The 15,569-nt window shown below is 32.7% G+C and overlaps 2 long non-coding RNA genes across 3 annotated transcripts in view; one reads left to right on the top strand and one right to left on the bottom strand.

The window, feature by feature from the left end:
• Positions 1-23: 23 nt before the first annotated feature.
• The window catches only part of LOC111083091, a 20,140-nt gene continuing 4,594 nt past the window's right edge, over positions 24-15,569 (bottom strand). For both annotated transcript variants that reach the window (XR_002608795.1, XR_002608794.1), the window contains 3 exons: positions 4,109-4,285; positions 962-992; positions 24-837 (listed from right to left, as the gene is read on the bottom strand). This is a non-coding gene — a long non-coding RNA (uncharacterized LOC111083091). The remainder of the gene's footprint in view (positions 838-961; positions 993-4,108; positions 4,286-15,569) is intronic.
• The window catches only part of LOC111083092, a 15,029-nt gene continuing 4,469 nt past the window's right edge, over positions 5,010-15,569 (top strand). Inside the window, exons 1-2 of the long non-coding RNA XR_002608796.1 lie at positions 5,010-5,138; positions 8,389-8,395. This is a non-coding gene — a long non-coding RNA (uncharacterized LOC111083092). The remainder of the gene's footprint in view (positions 5,139-8,388; positions 8,396-15,569) is intronic.

The raw sequence follows: 15,569 nt of genomic DNA, 5'->3' as shown, positions 1-15,569 counted from the left end.
CTACTTTACTGACCAAACATACATTAAAAATTACTACTTTACTGACCAAACATACATTACAAATTACTACTTTACTAGCCAAACACACATTAAAAATTACTACTTTACTGGCCAAACATACATTAAAAATTACTACTTTACTGGCCAAACATACATTAAAAATTACTACTTTACTGGCCAAACATACATTAAAAATTACTACTTTACTGGCCAAACACATACTAGGTTTACACATCACAAAAGTAGTACATGCAGAAATGGAAAGAACCACTACACTATTTGATGGTTAAGAATTTTAACTTTTGTTTAGTCCTTAAAATTTTATATTAAACATGTTAAAAATAGGAAGGCTGCATTGTTCCACTTATGCAAATAATTCATATGTTAGCATACAGTTTTGATAACATTTGACCAGCAATGCAAGTCAAATCATAATTCTACTTCTTTCAGCCAGAATCTCTAAAATTTTTAGGTCTAAATTTTTGTGTAGAAAATTAATGACAGATAAAAAACCTAATAGTGATTTGAGGGAACATTTATAAATCTCACATAATTTAATAGATGTTTGCTAAAAGTACTAAATTGGACAGTTGTGTGTATCACTTAGATTTTAACAAGATACTTGGGGGTTTTGCAAACAAAAAATAGTTGCCTAAAAATGTCTTCATTACAAGTGATGTAGCTGGGATATGAAGTCATTATAGGTGATGTAGCTGGGATATGAAGTCATTACAGGTGATGTAGCTGGGATATGAAGTCATTACAGGTGATATAGCTGGAATATGAAGTCATTACAGGTGATGTAGCTGGGATATGAAGTCATTAAAGGTGATGTACCTGGGATATGAAGTCATTGGAGGTTAGTTACCTGGAATATGAAGTCATTGGAGGTTAGTTACCTGGAATATGAAGTCATTGGAGGTTATTTACCTGGAATATGAAGTCATTACAGGTTATTTACCTGGAATATGAAGTCATTACATGTGATGTACCTGGGATATGAAGTTTTTTCAAAATTGGTCACACTGTATAATTTCTCTGCTATATTTTCCAAGGCTTGATTTTGAACGTGTAAAAACAAAAAAAATGCTTTACTTTAAATAGATTAATAGTAACTTCTTTACTTAGATTGTTTTATACATGACCATTAGTTAATAATTATATATATTGTCATTTTACTGTAGTATGTACATAAAATAATCATTTAATTATACATACTATCATATCATTGCAGTAAATAAATTAATCACTATACAAACTTCCATCTCACTGCAGTTTGTACTCTGATTAACCATTACACATACCGTCATTTCACTGCAGGATGTATATTAATGTAGCCTAACCAATAACCCATACAATGACATTATAACCTCCTTAGACTTTGTCAGGTTTTGTGTATGTATGGGCCGGATTCTTTACAGTAGATGTCTGCGACTTGTTTGGCAATAAATTTCAACAATAAACAAACAGCACACAATTCACTTGTTTAAATTAATATATTAAAACAAGTCAAACATATATATAAATGTTCATTACACTGTTGGTTATCACACTTATATCCAGATCTTTTAATAATTGTCTCTTTTATGTCAAGGTCCACACAGGTTGGTTCAGTTACTTTAGAACACAATTTGACAAGATGAATTATTCTTCCTGCTCTGTTATTACAATACAGTGTGTGATAATTTTACTTTAAGAATAACCACTATATACTCTTTATGGCTAAACTCACAATCATCCACTCTAGGTCTATCTATCTAACAACTTTTTATATAACGAACTCAAACTACATTTTGGGCATGTACTTATAGCCTAAAAGAGGCCTAGAACATTCCACAACTACAAGATATTATGATGCAATAAAATTCAATTAAAACAATGAAAAAAACTCAGAAGATTCTTGTCACATGATGCAATAATATAACAAGCACTAATTCATAACTATTGAACTACACAATGTATGATTTGTAAACAGTTATGCAAATAAACCTGTAATAAACTATCACTACTAAAAATAACTAAATTTAACACTCGTGGTACATAAACTATCTAAATCATAACACTTCCATTAAATTTAGCTGAAACAGTTATGTATATCTGACAGACTTCAATATTTCTGTAGATACAACCTCAAACCCTATTTGCCCTGCTACTAGCAACAGCATATTGCTTGGATGGCTTAAAAGTCTGATTAACTAGAACACCAAGATCTTTTTTCTTCCATAACGCTGTTACAGTTATTCCCATCAAAACTATACTCATATTTCAGATTGTGATGTCCCACATACATTACATTGAATTTGTTATAATTAAAAGCGATCTGCTATATATTCACCTAAATCACCAAATAATTCACAAATTCATTTGTAAGGCAATGGCATCCTCCTCACAGCCAGCAACACCCAAAATTATGATGTAATCAGCAAACTGAAATGATCTATTGACCATTTCATCATCTACGTCATTGATGTAAATCATAAAGAACAAAGATCCTAACACTGAGCCTTGGGGTACCCTACTCAATACATTAATCCAATTTGACTGAATCCCATTTATGACAACCCTCTGCTTCCTTCCATGAAGCCAGTTTTCTATCCAGTGAGTCAACCTGTCCCCCACACTTACAGAGATAACGTTTTTAATAAGCCATTTATGTGACACCTTGTCCCTATACATCTAGTACCTTCACTGGTATTAGTGTTACTAAGTCAGCTAAAAATATAATACATATATTCAACATTAAAACTTTTTATAAGTGGCATCACTTTGTTAAGTAAAACTTTATAAAATAATTGAACAATCTGTATAATCCCAGAGTCAGTAAACTCTATACGTAGGGATGCCCAAGGTACTCAGTAGGCATAATACACATATGCATGCTAAAAAATCAATAATGACAGAAAGTTTTACTTTAAAAGATGATTGACACTCACTTTCATTTGTTTCTCTACTCAACAAAACCATCACTAAGATACCAAACCAGAAAGTGACCAACCCACCAAATTGTTCATCTTTCTTCTTCTTGTTTCAGTCGAGATAACTATACAAATACTTTATCACTAATGTCAGTTTAAACCTAAATCATTATGTTATCATTACCCCTAGATGGTAATTTTCTCACAGAAAGCTGGTATTCCTTTACAAAGCTTAAGTACAGAGTAAAACAGGAATTACCAGCCAACAACAGATGAACATTAGATGACTATAACATGTAGAATACTCATTGCATTATACACTAAACAATCAGTGTCTTTAGGGAGCCAAACCCTATATTATATACGAAGTAAAGGAGTAAAAAAAAATCAATACACATTCATAGAATACACTAAATTTCAGTCAGGGGAAAAAAAAATCACAAACACATTTTGTAAGTGTAAAATGATATAAGTATGGCAGTACCAAAAAGAATGCAAACAAGAATATATGGATGATACAGCTAAACATATATCATCCCTATATGAATTTCAATATTAAAATTTAATGTTACACTGTAAAATGCATGAGTACAAAATGATCAAATTGACCAACCTCGTAGCTGGAGTCTGTAATAATCAAGACATGTTTTGACTCAACTTGGTTTTTCTTGTACATAAGTCCCAGGCTCTTAGTTACACATGACCATGATATTATGATAAACAAACTGCATACCAACAGTCAAGAATATATAACTTCCAATTGCAGTAATATTAGAATCAAATATGCATTTTACAGTGTAACATTAAATTTTAATATTGAAAGTCATGTGGGGGTGATCTATGTATACCAGCCCCATATTCTTGTTTGCATTCTTTTTGGCACTGCCATCTCTACAACTAAAATTCAAACAGCTTTATTGTGCAACTGTGTACTGGATATTTTGCAGTTTGTTATAGATTTTGTTGCGTGATGTTATATTAACATACTACTGGATTTTTTTTTCATCTATTAAAAGAAACAACATCTATGGAAAATATACATTCAGTCAGTTAAAAAATAACAAAAAGTCACATTTGAACTCTCCATAAACCCGCAAATAACAAAAATGTCCACGATTTTATATGAAATAAAACCTATGATTTTTTTTTTTTTTGACTTTATAGCTTCACCAGTTAGCTTCAATGACATATACCTTCTCTCACCATCGCTTTATCAAGTTTCCAATTTTCTATTATTGTCCATCTCTAAACCACTTCAATAATCAGCCACATAGAAAACTGTTCCATAATTCTTACTTTCTGAGCACAGAACAACGGGAGTACAGAGTCCACATTTGTAACGAACAGCCATGCTCATAATTAGATAGTATCTAAATAAATGAAAGAACATATAAATAATCTTTATATAATATATTTTATTTGTGATTCTTTTAATGATACAAGCAAAAAATTATTTGTTTGTCTGTATGTCAGTTAAAAGGAAAATTATGAGGTTTATAACCATTACGAAGATGCGTGTTTCTAAAAAAGAAAACAGAATTTAAGTGAAATCACTGGAAACTGCTACAATTTAAAATGCCTAAAACAACTTTTTAACTGATATTTTTCTACCATGCAGACATGTGTTATGAATTATGATAGTGGTGCACAATAGGGACTGCACAAGAATTTGCTCAACACTCTACTAGAACATTTGGACAAAAAACACCTTAAAAAGCAACTTATTCATGAAACAACACTCAAAACCTTCCTTTCCAATAGTTAACACCATCCAAACATTGATATTAGGCAAAATAAGTGATTCCACAATTGTAGACAAAATCAAGGTTTGCCCATTTGTTCATATTATTATTGTTACGTCTCTGTTCGTTAGTTAATTTTCCGTATAATTTCTTTCCGAAGAAACTTTAGCGATACAAGTCCTTTCTTAAATAAAACTGGTTTATTCTTTCTGAATACAACTTTGCAATACACTTAATTTCCACAGTCGCGCTATAACAAAGGCTATAATTCACAACGAACGTCTCACGTGTTCGACTCAAGAATACTCTCTTTCTGTCCGCAGTTCAATTACACACTGTTGCCGTCACGTCTTGACCGTCTTATATGTACAAGAATACCGAATCTAGTAAGCTCTCGAGAAGTCAGGAAGGGATGTGAACATTCGAGAAGTGCATGATGAGTTACTAGCGTCACGTGACCTCCACTGTCGTAACATTATTAGTATTGTTTCAAAGCCTACAGTAAAATTGGCTAGGTATATTGCACCAAAAACCTACAAATGTCTATGACCTATTTAAAAGTTCATAATTTTTCACTGAAAGTTGATTTACATGATTATTAGTAAATAATAAATACAATGTTGTTTTGAGTGGCTTTTATATTCCATGCATGTTAAATGTGTGTTTACACAAAGCCACCTGGCTCACTATACAATTACTTTAAAAGACACAAAGCTTTATTTAAAGCAATGTTTTAAACATATTTGTTTTATGTGAAAAAAAAAAGAGAGTTAAAATGCTATATATGCTTAGTGGGGGTTGTGTCTTACCCGAGGCATATATTTGCCCATTGCTATGCATTAATAAAGCTAACATACAAGATATTTAAAAATTGAGAATTTAAAATCTACAAATAGGGATCACAAAAAGTAAGCAAACAAAGCTAGAGTTCTACTGCTGACAGTTTGATCAAGCTACAAATCTCTATTATGACTGCAATATAAAATTATTGTGAGGGATAATGGCTGTAGTGTGAGATTGCACAGGAATTGGAAGAGTAGTTTTAAACTTAATTCAACCTCCTTAATTTTGTCCTTCACTTTCCACTATCAAAAAACCGGTGTTTTCCTAGCATGCACATTAGTTGGAAACTACAACTCCTGCATTTTCCACCACATTAATTTGAAACTGCCGATTTTGTTGCCTATTGTTATTTAAGTCATTATTGTTCATCTTTACTCAAGATTGCTGTCTCAACATGGGTTTCCATGACTATATTTTAACAAGTTTTAACAGCGGACGATTACCATAGTAGATTTTCCTACTCAGATGATGTTGGTAATTCTTTCTACTGTTTCTTATACTTAACTGAAATCATGAGTGTTGTGTATTCAGTATTTATTACCACTGCATATAGCACTATTTTATACAGCTATTTGTATTTTTAAATAGTTGGTGTTAAGGTAGCGGTTGTAAATGTTGTCATAATTGGTGATTTATGCTAAGTGTGTCATTGTTGTCTATTTTGCAGGCATTATTTGTATTGCCTATTTTGACTCCACTAAAATCGATAAGTACTATAGACATGGAGTCAAAATAGGGATTTGTAGCTTGAGAAAATAATGTAGACACTATTTCAAGCTTTGTTTGTTTACCTTTTTTTAGAGTCCCTAGTTGTAGGCTTGAAAATATAATCTTTGCATTTTGATTCAACTTGTTTCTGTACTTTTTTGAGGATCCCTATAAAAAAGAAAACCGAGGTGAAATAAATTCCTAATTTATTGATTGTTTGTGTTACATCACAATAAGACATTATAATGTTAATTGCATCTTTCTTTACACCCGATACAAGTTTCAACCATGCACCATGTGCTGCACGCCGCTGTCGAGGTTCTTCGCCATCAAATTCATTTCTACGCACTATATACGGATATGTGAAAACGTAAAATATTTATTTATTTATTATTTTTTGTAAAAACACCTAATAACCTTACAATATTTTAGGCCAATGTGTTTTATAGGTAAAACGCCTCATAACCTTACAATATTTTAGGCCATTTCATAACCTCACAATATTTTAGGCCAATGTGTTTCATAGGTAAAACACCTCATAACCTTACAATATTTTAGGCCAATGTGTTTTATAGGTAAAACACCTAATAACCTTACAATATTTTAGGCCAATGTGTTTCATAGGTAAAACACCTCATAACCTTACAATATTTTAGGCCAATGTGTTTCATAGGTAAAACACCTCATAACCTTACAATATTTTAGGCCATTGTGTTTTATAGGTAAAACGCCTCATAACCTTACAATATTTTGGGCCATTGTGTTTTATAGGTAAAACACCTCATAACCTTACAATATTTTAGGCCAATTGTGTTTTATAGGTAAAACACCTCATAACCTTACAATATTTTAGGCCAATGTGTTTTATAGGTAAAACACCTCATAACCTTACAATATTTTAGGCCATTGTGTGTTTTATATAGACAATTCGAAATCATTTGTTTGGTAGTTTTCGCTTCGTCGACTTCAGCAATTTGTTGGCCAAACATACCAAAATATGGCCAGTCTTTAATCTTTGTTCTAAAAGTTGTGCGTAACAGACAGAAGACTAAACAAAATCAAGAAAAAGAAAAATGCATTTGCTTTCATAAATTTGATTAAGACACACTGTGTGTTATTAACAGGAGTAATAGTTTAGCGGTTTTCCATCTTTTGTATCTCGGACTGTGGTAATCCAAACTATCAGGTTATCAGTGAATGTACTCTACTGGACACTTTCTTCACATACCAAATTTCAAGGCAATCCATTCAGAAATACCCGAGATATAACATCTACAATTTTGAATAAGTTTCTTCCTTTTTTTCTTCTTCGTACCAAAAGTACAAAAACTTTATTTGATAGAAAAACACACTACTTTTTATGATATTTTTCATATTTGGTATACTGATAGATGTTTACAATTTGGTGTAAATATAAGCCACGTGTGAAAAATTATTCAACAAAAACCGCTCAAATTTAACACAAAGTTTTGTGCACGTCTACACAAAAAGTCACGTGAGCTATCGTCCAATATTTTTACTACGGCTTCACCTAATACCCGTATGATTGTTTTGAAAACTTGAGCTAGAAACCGCTAATCTAGATTTTTGGCCTAACCAATATTAAAGTCTGTTTACTTTATAGTTTTGCTGCTCTAAATCAACCGTCTTTAATCCGAATGACAAAAAAACAACAACTAAAAACGATCAACTTTTACGGAAAGGTGGGAATGAATAATCAATAATAACCACCCAATCAACTCTTTCTGGCTACGCCACTCACTGGTTTGCGATATCTGAGCAAAAACACCTCAAGTGTGACAAAAAAGTGCGGTCAAAAAAGGATTGAGTGTGCGACTTAAAGGAATGAAATCAAAATTGGCGGCCAGACTAGTAGCTACACTTTACTTTTACAGTAAATATTCATTCATTAGTTAGCCAGGCCGCGTTTTTTACTCAGCTTTGGGCATGATAATCAACCAGATTCTTCAAAATATGTGGTGGTAGTTTTTCCTCTCTAAAAATAAGTGTTAATAAGTTCCTATATACTAATGCCATGGAATTTAGATTAACAGTTTCTTGTCATCACCCCCATACAATCGGTGCAGCCGTACCAAGTATCATTATTTGTGCTAATTGCTTAAGCTAATATCACGTGACGTTAAATGCTATTTAATTAAGATAATTTAAATAAAATTTAGTAAATTTGTGTTTTATATATATGGAAAAAATTACCTTGTATGTCCATATTTTGGAATCTACCAATTACAAAATTTGAGAATTTGTGCCAAAGACTAAATGTAATTACAGTTAATCTTACCATCTCTAATTGTGACAGCTCTCTTTAGATTTTTCCGAAATTATTTAATAACAATACTGAAAGAAGTGAAAGCAGGATATGATATTTATATTTTCAATTGAAAATCTTTCTTGGCTTCAAATTTTACAACTTTGTATTACTAAAGCATGCCACTAAAAATTATGTGGCTAAATTCACCATTGAATTTATTTATCTCGGCGCGAGAGGGGGTAATGGTGTGGATTCTGTCGTATGTGTGTGGGGGGGGGGCACAAGCATTTCATAACTCGTCATTCCGAGTTTATTATAATACAACACTTCCTTGCTATTTATAGTAATTTTGCTTATATTTTTGTTTATTCATTAAAAAAAGATTTAATAGGTTTGCATACCACATACTGGACTGCCCCAGAAAATCACTTCAGAAGATCAAGTATACAGTAGGTTTGAAGTAAAACTGATTTGAATAGCAAAGTAACCGAGAAACAAAATACTAAAAAGAATCAAATCACCACCTGGCTCTTTAGACACCATTTTTCAGCCTAGCCCCTTAGATTCCTATCATGAACCTCAATACTGGTTTATAATAGGGATTTTCCTGGAATTTTCCAAAAATTTTAATACAACATATGGGCAAAAAAAAACATCTTAAAAAGCAGACTTGCCTCCAGAGTCCATGTCTGTAGTACTTATCAATTTTAGTGGAATCAAAATAGGGATTTGTAGCTTGAGAAAATAATGTAGACACTATTTCAAGCCTTGTTTGTTTACATTTTTAGAGTCCCTAGTTGTAGGCTTGAAAATATAATATTTACATTTTGATTCAACTAGTTTCTGTATTTTTGACGATCCCTATTCCCCTTTTTCAGTTAAGTATTTTTAATGATATTGTGTGAAAAGTTTCCATCTTAATTTTAGAAAAACCAATGGCCTATCTAGCCTTTTTTTACACTTATAATAATCTTAGCTTTTTTCTCACCTAGTTTAATCTTTAAATATGAGGTTTAGCAAGTTTCGAAAATTATCTTTTGCTATATTCGGTGAGAAAACGCAAATGTCTCTTAGTGATATAAAACATAACAGAACTTTTATTACAGTTAAAGCACCCACCACCAGCACTCGGTCGATTACTCTGGCTATGCCAGTACCATCAAATAACTAATTCCCCATGTTTGTTTATAGCCTGTCTTTTTTTTCTCTCTCTCTCTCATATATTTGACAAATGCTTTACTGTAAATTAGCCTAAGTGGATTATTAATTTGACAATACTGTGCTTTTGAATACTACTATGTATCAAAATTATAAAGCAACGCCGTGAAGCATAGTTTATAATTCCACACAAAGCTTATCTTAGTAAATCACCCTTTGTAATGTATTTTCCCAGTTTTGACTTCAACGTATTATCTAGTTCTTCTCCAACCAGACCCAACTGAATTTGTTTTTATTGAACTATCAACTTCTCTAGCCCTCGCTTCATCATGCTGCTCAATAACCTCTGTCATTGAAAAAAAAATATTCCACATTTCAATGATTTTTTTTGCGTGAGAAATCCAAGCCATTCTGAAAGTTCAAGAAACGTATTAACCAGATTCTGATTGGTCATAAATTGCGCAGTTATACACAAAATGTCGAAGCATAACATGTAGTTTTATTATTATTATACAAAAGCTGTACTATGGGCGTTTTATTTTTGAGCGTGTTATTGGAACGGTAATGTAAGCAATGAAATATACCCTTCTCCTCAACTTTCTCCCCAATCTCGTGAACCCTGGGCAAATCAAAAACACCAAATTTGTAAAAAGCGTCTGTGAAGAATAGTGAGTCAGATTTAAAACCATTCATTTTGTCGAATTTTCCCCCAGAATCTCTACTGCACGTGCACGTATACATCCTTTTCCATTAATATTTAAGCAAGCCAAAGGCACAGACAGACAGGTCTGTGGTCGAATAATGTTGGTGCGATTCCAATGTCTTCCACCATCTTTCTCGTGGAAAACAGCTGTTAGTTTATAAGTAAGGCCAAAAGCTTCAATCTTTTATGCTTGTGACGTTTCGTCGATTTCAAGTCCTTATTTCTCGTCTTCTTAATTATAACACGAGATATAACCAGCTTTAGGGCAATGGCTTTTTTTTTTTAAGGTTCATTACTTTGTAACGCCACCACGGCTAAAAGGGCGAACATGATAGTAGCAATATTCGAACTTACGATCTGCAGATTGTCAGTCGAATACCCTAACTACCAGGCCATGCCAGATCTCTACGGAACAGATTGAAAACTGTCTCTCTTCTTTGAAACGTCGTGTTCTCTGGCGCAACATTGCTCAACAGTATCATCATCTCACTGTATGAATTTCTATATCAAAAATATTTTAATAATCCTTCAGACACATCTGCCCTGCAGTGTGCTATCGAATGGTCGATAGTTTGCCCTAAGCCAAATATATAAATATATATATATGTATGTGTGTGTGTGTGTGTGTGTGTGTGTGTGTTGAACATGCCACCTGTGGCACTGTCTTGCTTTTCTTTACACGCCTCTGTAGAAGAATATAGAATATTGTTCAAACAAACTGGGATTCATTTTATATACGAAATACAGCTTACTTCTCGTTTAAAGACATGCAAGCAATTATAATAAATTAATTTCTTCGATAAATCAATTTCATTTTACAATGTGATACGATGAAATTCTCAAGATTGCTCTAAGAAATAATGGTTTGGTTAATAATATAAGTGAAATATAAACGTATTCAGTGTCATAAAGTTTTGGATTACGATCACTTGACCTATGTAAAATCAAACTCGCCAAAATGCAAATGTTTATTAACTCTCATTATAGCACATGACGCTTCTCGTGTTGGCATTAGCAACAAAATGTATACACGTAAATCATATTTATACTCTTGAACCCACGCATTAACACTGATATTCACTAATCTAGGGCAATTAAGATTATGCTTCAATAACTGTATACAAGCTAACTCCCACCTTCTCGAAAACAAATACTACAACACAAAACAACCGACTCACTACAACCACCATACGTGTATATCTTACAATGTGTGTTTTTATCTAGGTTAATACTAAAATCTTAAGTTTCAACGACATCTGCTTTATTTATGGTGTTGTAATAAGATTAGTCTTTTTATCACTTGAAACCACCTTGTCCAAATTTACGTCTGTCTACAGATGTCTTCTTTCCAACAGAAAAAAAGGCAAGCATCTTCCCCCTAAGGTTTTTTTGCAGGTTTGAGGGTTTTATTTCTAGGTGATAACGTTTGGTGTCAAAACTCTAAGTAACTTTAAAATTCTATCATTTTAGACATACTTGGGAAATACAACCTGACTACTTTTACAGACATACTAAAATAATTTGTTTGTGTGCATGTTTGTTTATGTATATATATATATATTACAACTCTGTTTTATTGGCCATAACTCAACTGCTGGTGTAGCTTTAAACAAACCATACAAACATTTTGACATCACCAGTCATTTAAACATAATTATTTTGCTTCTCAGAATGCACAAAACAACCTTCTTTCAGAAGGGTGGGGGTGTGCTTCAAATCCCTCACTGGCTAGAAAATTTAGGTTTTATAGGTTTTCTTCTTAATTTACTTACAAACAACCAATTTTTCCAACCTCAACCACTCATAATATCATATTATTATTATTGATCAGAGTTGGACATTTTGTGGTATTTACTAATTGATTAATCAATGGGCCTATTAGATGATTAATACAATGTTCCTCAAGATATTGTAGATACAAAAAAAGACCAATCAGTTACCTTTCCTCTAGTCAGCAATTAAAAAAAAATTAGTCAACAGGAACTGCCAGCTAGTTGCCTTCCCTCTAATCAGCAGTTCAAAATTAGTGACACCAGCAGATAGCCTTAGTAGCTTTGACATAACAAAAGGTGAGCAAGTTTGGTGACAGAAGCAGATAGTCTTAATAGCTTTAACATAACAAAAGGTGAGCAAGTTTGGTGACAGAAGCAGATAGCCTTAGTAGCTTTGACATAACAAAAGGTGAGCAAGTTTGGTGACAGAAGCAGATAGCCTTAGTAGCTTTGACCTAACAAAAGGCGAGCAAGTTTGGTAACAGATCAGATAGCCTTAATAGCTTTGACATAACAAAAGGTGAGCAAGTTTGGTGACAGAAGCAGATAGCCTTAGTAGCTTTGACCTAACAAAAGTTGAGCAAGTTTGGTGACAGAAGCAGATAGCCTTAGTAGCTTTGACCTAACAAAATGTGAGCAAGTTTGGTGACAGAAGCAGATAGCCTTAGTAGCTTTGACCTAACAAAAGTGAGCAAGTTTGGTGACAGAAGCAGATAGCCTTAGTAGCTTTGACGTAACAAAAGGTGAGCATGTTTGGTGGAAATGGGATTCAAACTAAACATCCTTGAACGAACCATACAGCTCATTACGTAGATCTGTACTTAACAACACACAAACATAACAGCAGCATTTTGATTACTTCAATAATAGAAAACCCTAGATTCGACTAGTTGATTATTTTTATGACTACTGATCTAACCATAATTTTGGTTGATCGATTGTTGAAATAATCAAAACATTAATAACTGAAAACTCTAATTTTGAATAATCAATTTAATTGTAATTTAAGTTGATTGATGTAACTGCTGCTCACAAATAATTGATTATACTGACCAACCACCAAGCTCTGTTACTGAGACTAAGTAGATTTATGGTTTTTGAAAGAATACTTAATTTATATAATTTCCCCCCAAGCAGAACAAAATTTTCAATAAACTAAAGCAGCTTCAGAAACCTCAGATTTTGTGTTCTAAACAGAGACAGAGAAATAATTGAAGCTTGTGGATAAGAAATACAATTTTTGTCTCTATACTTCCCATAAATGTTTAGAATGAAAGCTGTTACAAGTGTAATTTAAGTAGGAATCAAAATTCTAATAAACTGGTGAAAACTTTCATTTTCATTTGAGAAATTCTGGACATATTCTAACAATAAATGATAATTTTTCCCTGATTTTGTAGCCCAGTTTTAGGCCTGCATCTGAAGGCCACTTTAAAAAGTTTAAAAATCCTTTAAAAAAACTGATATTTTCGACTTTGTGACAGGAGGTTATTAAGTAGAACTTCTTGGCCTGACATTATCACAACAAAGAACACCACCACATAGATACAAAACTGACACTGAAACTCCAGGATACCCTGAGATACCAAAGGCCATTATGCAGAAGTTGAAATCATGCACTTGTCTTGGCATAAAATGAAATAAAAGACTGTTTTGATCAGCCATAATACAGTTTAAAAACAGAATTATGACTGATTTTTGCACTTAATTAAAACACATGTTAACAGAATTGGTTGCAATGGAGAAATTACATGATGGTGACTTTGATCCAGAACCATCTGTTTAAGACATATCATAACAGAGGATGAATGGTTTTCTTAAAAAGATATTTTGCAGTTAAGCCCAAAAAATGATCACTGTCTAGCAAAAAATGTGTTAGATGTTGTTGTTATTATTGTTGGGGTTTTTATGGAGCAAAGCACTAGGGCTATCTGTGCCAATACACACAATGTGTTAGATGTTGTTGTTATTATTGTTGGGGTTTTTATGAAGCAAAGCACTAGGGCTATCTGTGCCAATACACATAATGTGTTAGATGTTGTTGTTATTATTATTGTTGTTGGGGTTTTTATGGAGCAAAACACTAGGGCTATCTGTGCCAATACACACAATGTGTTAGATATTTTTGTTATTATTATTGTTGTTGGGACTTTTATGGAGCAAAGCACTAGAGCTATCTGTGCCAATACACACAATGTGTTAGATGTTGTTGTTGTTATTATTATTGTTGTTGGGGTTTTTATGAAGCAAAGCACTAGGGCTATCTGTGCCAATACACACAATGTGTTAGATGTTGTTGGGACTTTTATGGAGCAAAGCACTAGGGCTATCTGTGCCAATACACACAATGTGTTAGAAGTGGTTAAAATTCTGAAATTGCCGACATTACAAATGCTGTTTACGAGTAGTCATCATGAGGTTTGTGCAGAATAAAAACTTACTGGGCCACTTGCATGATCCCACATAAAGAAATGACTGGTTCAATCAACCTTATACAAATTACAAACAAACTTGTAAACAGATAAGACGGTTCTTGAAGTTTATCAAAGAAAGATGCACCGACATAGTTTAGTTTATATAATTAAGATGGAAAAAAATTATTAAGCATTATAACCATTAAATACAACATTGTTCTATTTAATTTCATCTGACTATGGTGTGTTGATTGAATTACTTGACTCAAACTAATGACATGATTCCTTTTCTACTTAGAATTGTATAATATAGACACAAGCAAGAATATTATTTAACTACTTTGGTCACTGTATGAAATATATTTATGATTATAAAGATTACAAAATGTGTTCTGTGTTATAATCTCCATACAATATGGAATGTAGGGGGCTAGAGAAATGTTAGAAGGGATGAATCTTTTATATATATACCTCTTAATTTTGAATAGGTTCTGCCATAGATAACACAAGAAAAACACTTACAAATAATACAAAATAGTGGCAATGATAAAATATCAGATAGAAATGTTGTAAAGCACTTATATGACAGAGAATAAACAGCAGTAAAAATCAGGAATTAGGAACGACCTAAGGTTTTAACTAAAACACTGTGTTACGTCTCCGTTCCTTAATTAACTTTCCGTAACTTCGTTCCGACGAAACTTTAGCAACACAAATCCTTACTTAATAAAACTGGTTTATTCTTTCCGAATACAACTTTACGATACACTTATTTTCAACAATCACGCTAAAACAAATGCTATATCAACGAACGTCAACAATACTTCTGACTGCAGTTCAATTACTCACTATCTACACACACATATTATTCTGTCACCCTCTTTCATATACCAGACTACCCTATATCTAGTAAATACTAGAGCATTCGCCAAAGTACAGGATAGTTCTAGAAACGTGGCGTCACAGTAGTCATGTGACTCTCTGACACAACACTGCCCCCTCCTTAATATTGTTCGTCCCAAACAATAACTACATATAATAAACC

Source organism: Limulus polyphemus, unplaced genomic scaffold (assembly GCF_000517525.1).
Source record: "Limulus polyphemus unplaced genomic scaffold, Limulus_polyphemus-2.1.2 Scaffold8147, whole genome shotgun sequence".
Lineage (NCBI taxonomy): Eukaryota > Metazoa > Arthropoda > Merostomata > Xiphosura > Limulidae > Limulus > Limulus polyphemus.
The sequence above is the reverse complement of the archived record's forward strand: the minus strand, read 5'-3'. Positions and strand labels throughout refer to the sequence as shown.